This window comes from Hyaena hyaena, unplaced genomic scaffold, assembly GCF_003009895.1.
Source record: "Hyaena hyaena isolate Hyena2069 unplaced genomic scaffold, ASM300989v1 scaffold_302, whole genome shotgun sequence".
In the NCBI taxonomy this organism is placed as follows: domain Eukaryota; kingdom Metazoa; phylum Chordata; class Mammalia; order Carnivora; family Hyaenidae; genus Hyaena; species Hyaena hyaena.
This window is the reverse complement of record NW_024080936.1, coordinates 2,061,729-2,074,035: the sequence shown is the minus strand read 5'-3', so window position 1 is coordinate 2,074,035 and position 12,307 is coordinate 2,061,729. Positions and strand designations below refer to the sequence as shown.

Sequence of the window (12,307 nt, the reverse complement as noted above, 5' to 3'; positions counted from 1 at the left end):
CTCCCTGCAACTGTTACTGTCCATAGAAAAAAATGCACATCATTTCCTATAGTGCATTTCCTATTATCCAGCTTGTCGTAGTTCACTTTCCCAAAAGGTCCCTATTCCCTTATAAACCAAACCGTTGCCATGTTAATGATCTCTCTCTCCTCACAAAAATATAAGACCAGGAGTGTAAACACTTGTTTGTTTCATGCCTCTACATCCAGAGCTTAGGATGCCCTGATTAGCTTTAACCCTAATTGTATACATTTTGAGGATAAAATGCTGGGTATATGAGAGCTGCTCAGAAAATAGCATCAAGGGGAGCCTGGGTGGCTCAGGCGGTTAAGTGTCCAATTCTTGGTTCCAACTTGGGTCATGATCTCAAGATTTGTGGGTTTGAGCCCTGCATCAGGCTCCACACTGATAGTGCAGGGCCTCCTTGGGAGTCTCTCTCCCTCTGTGTGTGTGTCCCTCCCCGACTTGCGTGTGCACGCTTGCTCTCAAAATAGATAAAAACTTAAAAAAAAAAAAAAAATCCCAGAAAGAAAAGTCCTTGAATTTGTACAAACCTAGTAACACTGATAGATTAAATGTTGCCTAACTTGGCAATTAGTTCATTTCACAGTCCATATTTGCAATGGGATTTTTTTTTCATTTTTTTTTTAAATGTTTTATTTATTTCTAGGAGAGAGAGAGAGACAGCGTGAGCAGGGGAGGGTCAGAGAGAGAGGGAGTCACAGACTGAAACAGGCTCCAGGCTCTGAGCTGGCAGTCAGCACAGAGCCCGACGCGGGGCCCGAACCCACGAACCGCGAGATCATGACCTAAGCAAAAGTCGGACGCTTAACCGACTAAGCCACCCAGGTGCCCCTGCAATGGGATTTTTAAATATATCCCGAGTGAAAAGTAAAAACATTTCTTTGTACCTGTGTTGGGGGAGCACATGGAGATGCTGGCATCTTAAGTCTGAAAATGAATGTCAAGTGCATGCTATCTGTTTTGAGGGTCCTCTTGATTAAAAGGGACAGGAATCCCGAGTAGCTGGAAGTCCGTGTTGCTTTCCAGGTCTCATGCGTATCTGACAGTTCATGAATTTGAACCTAGAAGTCTACAGGGAAGACATTTAGGGAAATACTCCCAGCCTTACCCACATTTCCATAATAAAATCCAGTATAACCATCCCCCAGCTCATCTGTACATTTCATTATGTCAAAGGTCTCTATTCTTTCTGTGTCTTTATTTTGAGAGACAGAACGAGTGCGGGAGGGGCAGAGAGAGAGAGAGACAGACAGAGAGGGAGATATAGAATCAGAAGCAGGCTCCAGGCCCCGAGCTGTCAGCACAGAGCCCAGTGGGGTTCTCAAACCCTTGAACCCTAGAATTGTGGGGTCATGACCTGAGCCGAAGTCGGATGCTGAACTGACTGAGCCACCCAGGCGCCCCAAAGGTCTCTATTCTTCATTCAGAGCTTGCTGTTCAGTTCATGTGGAGAAGCAAGGAAAAGAGCAGACTGCAGGAGATAAAGATCGCTCTTTGTAGAGTTTTGCATACTTATAAAATTTTGCATCAGACTTGGTTTTTCTTTTTTTTAAACTTTTTTTTTTAATATTTTTTATTTATTTCTAGGAGAGAGAGAGAGAGAGACAGTGTGAGCAGGGGAGGGTCAGAGAGAGAGGGAGTCACAGACCGAAACAGGCTCCAGGCTCTGAGCTGGCAGTCAGCACAGAGCCCGATGCGGGGCTCGAACCCACGAACCGCGAGATCATGACCTAAGCGAAAGTCGGATGCTTAACCGACTAAGCCACCCAGGCGCCCCGAGACTTGTTTTTTTTAAACAGACTATTTTAGGAAGAAAAAAAACTACATTAGTGATATCCACCACGTGCCATGAACAGTAAGAAAACTGCAAAATTACTAAAGTTCTGTTATTCTGATGATACAGAAAAACTGGTTCTGTTCGTCTCAGCCTGTTGGTAGCGATGTTATTGGCTAGGAAAGCCTAGGGGCACCCCCTGGGCTGTACTACTTGCCGTGAGCCCCCCAGACCTGCCCCACCCAGACCCAGTGTTGTGACCGGACTGTTCTTCTCAGGACCGTAAGGTGCACCTTACCAACAGCCACCAGGGAACTCACGGGAACAGGGTTTATCCCAAGTCCTGGAGACTACGTAGCACACCTGGGGCCACAAAACAAGGTTGTGAGTGAGGGGAGAATGCAGACCTGGTGTTCTTCGTACGCTGGGGGCAAGGACAGGGGGTGGTTCCCTATCTCCTTGTTCTGACGGCAGCTGGATTACACAACCAGCAAGGCTGACTCCCGATGGAGCTTGGAAGTGGATGTACTGTCAGGCACTGACGCTCAGTACAGCAGTTAGACTTTCGGTAGCATTACAAGCACACGTGAGGTTACTGTGGCTCAGATACACTACAAAGGAAGAAAAACTGGAAAATTGAGAAGCAGGGGATGCTATTCAAACCTATGCGCTCTGCCTGAAGGAAGATTCGGAGAATTATTTCTCACGTGAACATTTGTGAAAGAATTCTGAAAGAACTTGACATTCACTATTTAGGGGCCCATTTATAAAAATGTATTTTGCGAGAGCAGAGGAGGGGCAGAGAGAAACAGAAACAGAATCCCAAGCAGGCTCCATGCTGCCAACACAGAGCCCAGCACAGGGCTTGAACCCATGATCTGTGAGATCATGACCTGAGCTGAAGTCAAGAGACACTCGGGGCGCCTGGGAGGCTCAGTAGGTTTGTGTCCGACTTCAGCTCAGGTCATGATCTCCCAGTTCGTGAGTTTGAGCCCCGTGTCAGGCTCTGTGCTGGCAGCTTGGAGCCCGCTTGGAATTCTCTCTACCCCTCCCCTGCTTGTGCTCTCTCTCAAGATAAATAATAAACTTAGTTAAAAAAAAAAAAAAGTTAGGCACTCAACCAACTAGGCCACCCAGGTGCCCCCAGGCACCTAGGAGTCCATTTTTTAAATGAGGCAATGACAAACACAATACCATATTTATATCTTCTATATTTTTGCCTTGGCATGAATTTTCTGGGGCATTATACATAAATTAGTACAAGGTTTTCCAACATGACTTAGAAACATGGAATTCCTCTCTAGAAAGTACGACTTAACTGAAATGTTTCACACAGACCGTGCCTTCCTGGAGCTACTACCCAGAGTGCATCCTCACATGGTTCAGAAAGGTTGAGGGCCAGCTGAAGGCTTTCCCACAGTTTGCACTGGTGAGGTTTCTCTCCGGCGTGGGTTCTCACGTGCCCCTGGAAGGTCTTGGGGGAACCGAACGATTGCCTACAGTTAAAGAGCTTCTCCCCAGTGTGCACTCTCACACGTATGCAGAAGGTTTGGGGCCAACTGAAAGCCTTCCCACACTCCTGACGCCCACAGGGCTTCTCTCCAGTGTGAGTCTTCTTGTGTCGTTGAAGAGACTGGGGGTAACTGAAGGTTGTCCCACACTGTTTACACATAAAGGGCTTCTCCCCGGTGTGCGTTATCATGTGCCTTCGGAAGGTTGAGGGAGAACTGAAGGCTTTCCCACATTCTGTACACTTATATGGCTTCTCCCCAGTGAGTTCTTACGTGTCTAGTAAGACTGGCCGTGCTGCACCGCTTGCATTTATAGGCTTTCTCTCCTGAGTGACGCTTTATGTGTTGAGAGAGGGAGTAGGGATGCCAGACAGTTTTCCCACATGACTTACATTCATAGGGCTTCTCTCCAGTATGTGTTATCACGTGCCTTTGAAAGACTGAGGGATAAATAAAGACTTTCCCACGTTCCTTACATTTATATGGCTTTTCTCTGGTGTGCATTCGCATGTGCCCAGGAAAGCTTGACAACGGACTGAAGGCTCACCTGCACTGCTTGAATCATAGGATTTCCTTGAAGTGTGTATCTTCACTTGTTGAGTGAGGGAGCAAGGACGGTAGAAGGCTTCCCCGTGTACTTTGCATTCATAGGGCTTCTCTCTAGTGTGTGCGATTGTGCGTCTCTGAAAGATCGAGGGATAACTGAGGGGGTTCCCACATTACTTGCACTTACACGGCTTCTCCCCAGTGTGAGTTCTCACATGTCTACAGCGGCTGGAGAATTCATGGAAGGTTTTCCCACAATGCTTTGCGTTCATAGTTTTTCTCTGTAGTGTGAATCCTGATACGCTGAGTGAGGGAGTAGAAAAAAGGAAAAGTTTTACTACATAATTTACATCCATAGGGTTTCTCTCGAGTGTGAGTTCTCAGGCACGTGGGACAAATGCAGGCCTGCCAGCATTCCTGACACAGATAAGGCTTTTGTCCACAGTGAGATCGGACATGCCTCTTAAGGGAAGAAAGATGCAGGAAGCCGTTTCCACACTTGGTGCGTTCATAGAGTTTTACTCCAGTAGAAATATTCTTGCAGGAATCAAGGTGGGAAAAGTGGCTGCAGGTGTCTCTGTGTTGATTCCTTCATTGCTTTCCTGGAATCTGTCTGTCACAGGATTTCTGTTCAAAGTCCAAAGTACATTGTCAATGTTCTGTTTATTAGTGATTTGGTATTAGCAACTAATAAGTATTATAAATAAATTACTAACTCCATTTTATTATTTTTTTTAATTTTAAATATTTTTTTACTTATTTCTGAGAGAAAGAGAGAGAGCAAGTGAGCAGGGGAGGGTCAGAGAGAGAGAGGGAGACACAGAATCTGAAAAAGGTCCAGGCTCTGAGCTGTCAGCACAGAGGCGGATGCAGGGCTCGAACCCACTAACCGTGAGATCCTGACCTGAGCTGAAGTCAGACACTTAACTGAGCCACCCAGGTGCCCCTAACTCCATTTTAGTGCACAGGAAGTTTCTCTACCCTCTGTGGATTGTCTTAGAGCTCATTACATGCCCTGGAAGCGACCTCAGCATGTTCAGTGTTCATTACTGATTGTTCTGTATGGGGTCTTCCTAGAATCATTTTTTTAAAATGTTTTTATTTCTGAGAGAGAGAGAGAGAGAGAGACAGTGTGATCAGGGGAGGATCAGAGATACAGGGAGATACAGAATCCGAAGCAGGCTCCAGGCTCTGAGCTGGCAGTCAGCACAGAGCCCGACGCAGGGCTCGAACCCACAAACCGTGAGATCATGACCTAAGCAAAAGTCGGACGCTTAACCGACTAAGCCACCCAGGCGCCCCAATATTTAAAAAAATTTTTAAAGAAAACAAGTATATATCAGCCAGCTTGGCTGTGACAGAGCCCAAAAAGCACTGTGCTACTCCAAGCAGACAAGCAACCCACACACAGTGTGAGAACAGCGATTTAAAAAAAAAAAAAAACCTAGGACGTCTGAGGGGAAATTTTTCACTCTTCTGGGAGGGCTTCCCTGAGAGCAGCTAATATGGACCCTCCTCTCAGGGGCAAAAGAACTGGCTGGTGCCATTTCCCTACCCCATTCCTCAACATAAACCAATTTCAGTAAACAGCACGGCATTAGCACTGGCTACCTAACCTGCTTACACGACGTCCTGCCTCCTTGTGCTCTGCAGGTACTGCTGGCCAATGAGCAGGAAACAGGTTTTCCTAACACAGAAGAAGACAGAGACCTAGATAAAATGCTAAGATAGAGGAATTCATCCCAAAAGAAAGAACAAAAAGAGGTCATGGCCAGGGATCTAACTGAAGGAGATATAAATAATATGACTGATGCTGAATTTAAAGCAACCATCATAAGGACTTGAGATTCTACTCAGGATCTCAGCTGTAACTGAGATTTGTAACTGTGTGGATATAATGAACATAAGGATGGAAGCAGTACAGGAATGAATAAGTGATATAGAAGATAAAAATATGGAGGGAAATGAAGCTGAACAAAATAGAGAAAGAATAATGGTAGATCTTGAGAGTAGACTTAGGGAACTCACTAAACTCCATCCAACGTAATAACATTTATATCATAGGAGTCCCAGAAGAAGAAAGGGGGGCAGAAAGTTTATTTGAGGAAATAATAGCTGAAAACTTCCCTAAGCTGGGGAAGGAAACAGACATCCAAATCCAGGAGGCACAAAGAACTCCCATCAAAATCAAGACATAGTGTAGCTAAACTTGCAAAATATAAAGAAAAATTCTAAATGCACCAAGACAAAGAAAGTTGCTAACTTACAAGGAAAGACAAATAAGGTTAGCAGCAAATCTCCCCACAGAAACTTGGCAGACTAGAAGAGAGTAGCATGATATAGTCAGTGTGCTGACTGGGGAAAATCTGCAGCTAAGAATATTCTGTCTAGCAAGATTATTCAGAATAGAAGGAGAAATAGAGTTTCCCATACAAAAACTAAAGGATTACTGACCACTAAATCAGCCCTGCAAGAAATATTAAAAGTGAGTCCTTTGGGAAAGAAAGACCAAAAGTGACAAAGACTAGAAAGAAACAGAGAAAATCTCCCAAAATAATGATACATTACTCTGAATGTAAATAGAATGTAAATGTTCCAGTCAAAAGAGTATCAGAATGGATAAGAAAACAAGACCCATCTAGGGGTACCTAGGTGGCTCAGTCAGTTAAGTATCTGACTTCAGTTCAGTTCATGATATCATGATCAGTGAGTTTGAGCCCTGTGTCAGGCTCTATGCCAACAGTTCAGAGCCTGGAGCCTGCTTCAAATTCTGTGTCTCCCTCTCTCTCTGCCCCTCCTACACTTGCACTGTCTCTCAAAAATCTAAAAAAAATTTGTTTTTTAATTTTTTTTTTTAAGTTTTTTTTAATTTATTTCTGGAGAGAGAGAGCGTGAGCAGGGGAGGGTCAGAGAGAGAGGGAGTCACAGACTGAAACAGGCTCCAGGCTCTGAGCTGGCAGTCAGCACAGAGCTCGACGCGGGGCTCGAACCCACGAACCGTGAGATCATGACCTAAGTGAAAGTCGGACGCTTAACCGACTAAGCCACCCAGGCGCCCCTAAAAAAAAAAAAAAAAAAAAAATTAAAGACCCATCTATATACTGCCTTATTTTAAAAGACTCATTTGAGACCTAAAGACATCTGCAGATTGAAAGTAAGGGGATGGAGAACCATCTATCATACAAATAGACATCAAAAGAAAGCCAGAGTAGTCATACTTACATCAGACAAACTAGATTTTATTTTCTGTTTTATGTTGTTGTTGTTTTTTTTTTTTTTGAGACAGAATACAAGCTGGGGAGGGGGAGAGTGAGACACATACACACAGAATCTGAAGTAGGCACTCGGCTCCAAGCTGTCAGCACAAAGCCCAATGAGGGGGCTCAAACCCACAAACTGTGAGATCATGACCTGAGCCAAAGTCAGACCCCTAACCTACTAAGCCATCCAGGTGCCCCAAACAAATTAGATTTTAAACCAAAGACTATAACAAGAGACGAAGAAAGGCATTACATCATAATTAAAGAGTCTATCCTTCAAAAAGAGCTAACAATTGTAAATATTTATGCTTCCAACTTGTGACACCCAAATATATAAATCAATTAATAACCATAAAGAAACTCATTGATAATAATAGTGGACACTTTAAGTCCCCACTGACATCAGTGGACAGACCACCTAAGCAGAAAATCAACAAAGAAACAAAGGCTTTGAAAGACACAATGGATGGGATGTACTTAACATATATTCAGAATAGTTCATCGTAAAGCAGCAGAATACATATTCTTTTCCAGTGCACATGCGACATTCCCCAGAATACATCATATAGTAGGTCACAAATCAGGCCTCAGCAAGTACAAAAGATTGAGATTATACCATGTGTAATTTCAGACCACAACACTATAAAACTTGAAATCAGCCACAACAAAAAAATTAGCCACAAATTCCTGAACGTTAAAGAACACCCTACTAAAGAATGAGAGGATTAATCAGGAAATTAAAGAAGAAATTTTAAGAAGTACATGGAAACAAATGGAAATGAAAACACTATGCTCCAAAACCTTTGGGATGCAGCAAAAGTGGTCCAAAGAGGGAAGTATATTGCAATACAGGCCTACCTCAAGAACCAACAAAAATCTCAAATACACAACCTAACCCTACACCTAAAGGAGCCAAAAGAAGAACAAAGCCAAAAGCCAGCAGAAGGGAAACAGTAAAGATTACAGCAGAAATAAATGATATAGAAACTCAAACAAAAAAAACAGTAGAACGGATCAATGAAACAAGGAACGACAGTACTTTGAAAACACTAATAAAATTAATAAACCTGCAGCCAGACTTCTCAAAAAGAAAAGAGAAAGGATCCAAATGAATATAATCACAAATAAGAGAGGAGAAATAACAACCAATGCTTCAGAAATAAAAACTATAATATTATGACAAATTATATGCCATCAAATCAGACAATCTGGAAGCAATGGATAACAGCATGTAAAAGCATGCTAGATGCATATAAACTACCAAAACCAAAAGAGGAATAGAAAACTTGAACAGACTGATCACCAGCAAAGAAACGGGATCAGTAACAAAAAATCCCCCAACAAACAAAAGTCCAAGACCAAATGGCTTCACAGAGGATTTCTACCAAACATTGAAAGAGTGAATACCTGTTCTTCTCAAACTGTTCCAAAACATAGAAATGGAAGGAAAACTTCCAAACTCCTTCAATGAGGCCAGCATTAACCTGATTCCAAAACCAAAGATTCCACCAAAAAAGAGAACTACAGGACAGTATCCCTGAGGAACAGAGATGCAAAAATTCTCAACAAAATACTGACAAGTTGAGTCCAACAGTACATTAAAAGAATCATTCACCATGATCAAGTAGGATTTATTTCTAGGCTGCAAGCGTGGTTCAATATTCACATATCAATCAACATGATACATCACATTAATAAAAGAAAGGATAAGAACTATATGATCATCTCAATAGATGCAGAAAAAGTATTTGATAAAGTACATCCATTCATGATAAAAACCTACAACAGAGTAGGGATAGAGGGAACATAACTCAACATCATAAAGGTTATATATGATAAACGCACTGCTAACATCGTCCTCAATGGGGAAAAACTGAGAGCTTTTCCTCTATGGTCAGGAAGAAGACAGAGATGTCCACTCTCACCACTGTTACTTAACATAGTACTAGAAGTCTCAGCCACAGCAAACAGACAACAAAACAAAATAAAAGGCATCCAAATTGGCAAGGAAGATGTCACACTAGCACTATTTGCAGATGACATGATACTCTATGTAGAAAACTCAAAAGACTCCACCAAAAAGTTACTAGAACTGATACATGAATTAGGTAAAGTCTCAGAATACAAAATCAACATACATAAGTGTATTGCATTTTTATACACCAATAATGAGCAGCAGAAGGAGAAATTAAGGAATAATTCTCATTCATAATTAGACCAAACTCACTAAGATAGGTATCTTATAGGTACCTATAGATAAGATAGATAAGATAGGTAGGAATAAACCTACCAAAGACTTGTATTCTGATAACTATAAAACACTTACAAAAGAAACTGAAGAGGACACAAAAAAATGGAAAAACACTCCAATGTTCATGGATTGGAAAAAAAACCTTGTTAAAATATCTGTGCTAACCAAAGCAATCTACACATTTAAATGCAATCCCTATCAAATGACCACCAGCATTATTTACACAGTTAGAACAAACAATCCTAAAATTTGTATGGAAACACAAAAGACCCCGAATAGCCAAAGCAATCTTGAAAACGGAAAGCAAAACTGAAGGCATCACAATTCCGGACTTTAAGTTATATTACAAAGCTGTAGTGATTAAGACAGAATGGTAGTGGCACCAAAAAGACACACAGATCAGTGGAATAGAATAGAAAACCCAGGAATGGACTCACAACGGTATGGCCAACTCATCTTTGGTAAAGCAGGAAAGACTATCCAGTGGGAAAAAGTCTCTTCAACAAATGGTATTGGGAAAACTGGACAGCAACATGAAGAAGAATGAAACTGGGCCACTTTCTTTCACCATACACAGAGTTAAATTCAAAATGGATGAAAGACCTAAATGTGAGACAGGAAACTTATCAAAATCCTAGAGAAGACAGGTAGTAACCTCTTTGACACTGGCCATAGCATCAATAGGTCTCCTGAGGCAAGGGAAACAAAAGCAAAAACAAGCTATTGTGACGTCATCAAGATAAAAGGCTTCTGCACAGCAAAGAAAACAATCAACGAAATTAAAAGGCAACCTTTAGAATGGGAGAAGGGGCGCCCGGGTGGCTCAGTCGGTTAAGCGTCCGACTTTGGCTCAGGTCATGATCTCACGGTTCGTGAGTTTGAGCCCCACGTCCGACAGCTCAGAACCTGGAGCCTGTTTCAGATTCTGTGTCTCCCTCCCTCTCATCTCCCCCACCCTTACTTTCTCAAAAATAAACATTAAAAAAAATTTTTTTTAGTAAAGAACAATGGTAAAGGTAATGACATAAATGGATATTTTCGCCTTCATTTTCTTTTTTTTAAATTTTTTTTTTAATGTTTTATTTATTTCTAGGAGAGAGAGACAGCGTGAGCAGGGGAGGGTCAGAGAGAGAGGGAGTCACAGACTGAAACAGGCTCCAGGCTCCGAGCTGGCAGTCAGCACAGAGCCCGACGCGGGGCTCGAACCCACGAACCGCGAGATCATGACCTAAGCGAAAGTCGGACGCTTAACCGACTAAGCCACCCAGGCGCCCCTAGCCTTCATTTTCTTAACTGACTTGAAAGGCAATGGTGTAAAATAATGTTTATAATGTATTGTTGGGTGTATAACATACGATGTAACACATTTGTAATCTATTTCCCGACAACGGCACACAGGAGGGGGAGGAGCAAGACGGACGCGAAGGGGTGCGGGTGCTTCAGGATGAGCAGGTGTGCGCTGCGCCGCGCCGCCGCTCTGTGCCTCCCGGGAACTAAGCTGTCACAGATCTGACGCTGCTCTGATGAGGTGTATGTGGCAATCCTAAAGCAGGCCATTTTTAAAAAAACAAAAAACACTGGGAAATGTAAATAAGCCCATTGAAATGCTTTCCTGTAAAATATTAATGCCAAACAAAGTAGCAGAGGAGGTATGAGCAAAGGCGTGGGGCCCCGGACGCGGGAGGGAGCGGGACGCGGGACACCGCATCGATGGGAACATGAGGTGTGAAGGGGTCACGCAACACGGCAGGAGGCAGAGGCGGTCAGAATGTGTCACGGAACAGGACCCAACTCGCTTCTCTGTACAGGACACGCTGCCCACCCCCCCCGGCAGCCACGCACCTCTTCTGAAGCTGCGCGTTACCAATTCTATTCCCGGCCCCCTTGGATTTTTTGCTGAACCGGGGCCGTGTGTTAGAAACCCTAGGGCCCCGCGCCCCCCTAGCAAATGCCAACCTAACAAAATCAGAGGTGGCACAGCAGACAGGATGGACTGGGTTGTGCTTCTCCTCATCCGTGGGGGGTGCCCGACGGCACTAGGGCAGCGCGGTGACGGCTCAGCCTGGAGCTGCTTCAGAGTCTGTCTGTCTCTCTGCTTCTCCCCTGCTCACACGGTCTCTCTCTCTCTCTCAGAAATAAACATTAAAAAAAAAAAAAGAAATACCCTTAATCCTGGGGTCATTAGCCCCCCCCCCCCCCCCGCAGTAGCCTAATGTGCCAGGTTAACACTGGGTGGCAATGAATGGACTCTGACAACGGAAGTTGAGATGCGTAGGCTCCTGCCATTAGCTCTCCCATCTCCAAGGTAACAGAGATGAGGCCAGATGACATCCTGGGAGCTCAGGGCCCCTAGCTGGCCAGCCCAGATTTACCCCATATGGTTTACTCCTGAAGGGGTTCAGATCCAGTTCTCTCTAAAACATGCCACTTGCGCACAAGGACTGTTTTGAGCTGAAGGCGATCGAAACCCTGTGGGTTCAAGAGAAACTTTTGTCCCTCCCTAAACTACCTAGAAAAATCCAAGTTGGGGGCCTTTCCCAGAATACGAGTCAATTAAAAAGATAAAATGTATCTGAGTGGCCCGGCAAACATCTGATTACCAAATATGTGCTTTTCTTTTTTTAAGTTTATTTTGAGAGAGACAGAGAGAGCAGAGGGGGCAGAGAGAGGGAGGGACAGAATCCCAAGCAGGCTCTGTGCTATCAGTGCAAAGCCCAACACGGGGCTCAAACTCACAACCAGATCATGAAGCCTCCCGTCAGAACCGCAGCCATATTGTGGTCTTTTGTCATTTACGGCTGTTGTTCTGATGCTTCTGCAAAAGTGCTTCATTTTCAAGGAGTTTCATGGAAAGGACTTGACGGACAGGATTCTGGTGACCGTAGGACCAGGGACCGGAACTGCGTGGGCGTTACTGGACCTGCTGGGAAACCAATTCCAG

General features: G+C 43.7%; 1 long non-coding RNA gene across 1 annotated transcript; it reads right to left on the bottom strand.

The window, feature by feature from the left end:
* Positions 1-2,991: 2,991 nt before the first annotated feature.
* LOC120242393 lies at positions 2,992-4,526 on the bottom strand. Its single transcript, XR_005531062.1, has 2 exons — positions 4,043-4,526; positions 2,992-3,263 (listed from the first exon to the last, which is right to left on the bottom strand). It is a non-coding gene; the product is annotated as an uncharacterized LOC120242393 (long non-coding RNA).
* Between the last annotated feature and the right edge of the window lie 7,781 nt (positions 4,527-12,307).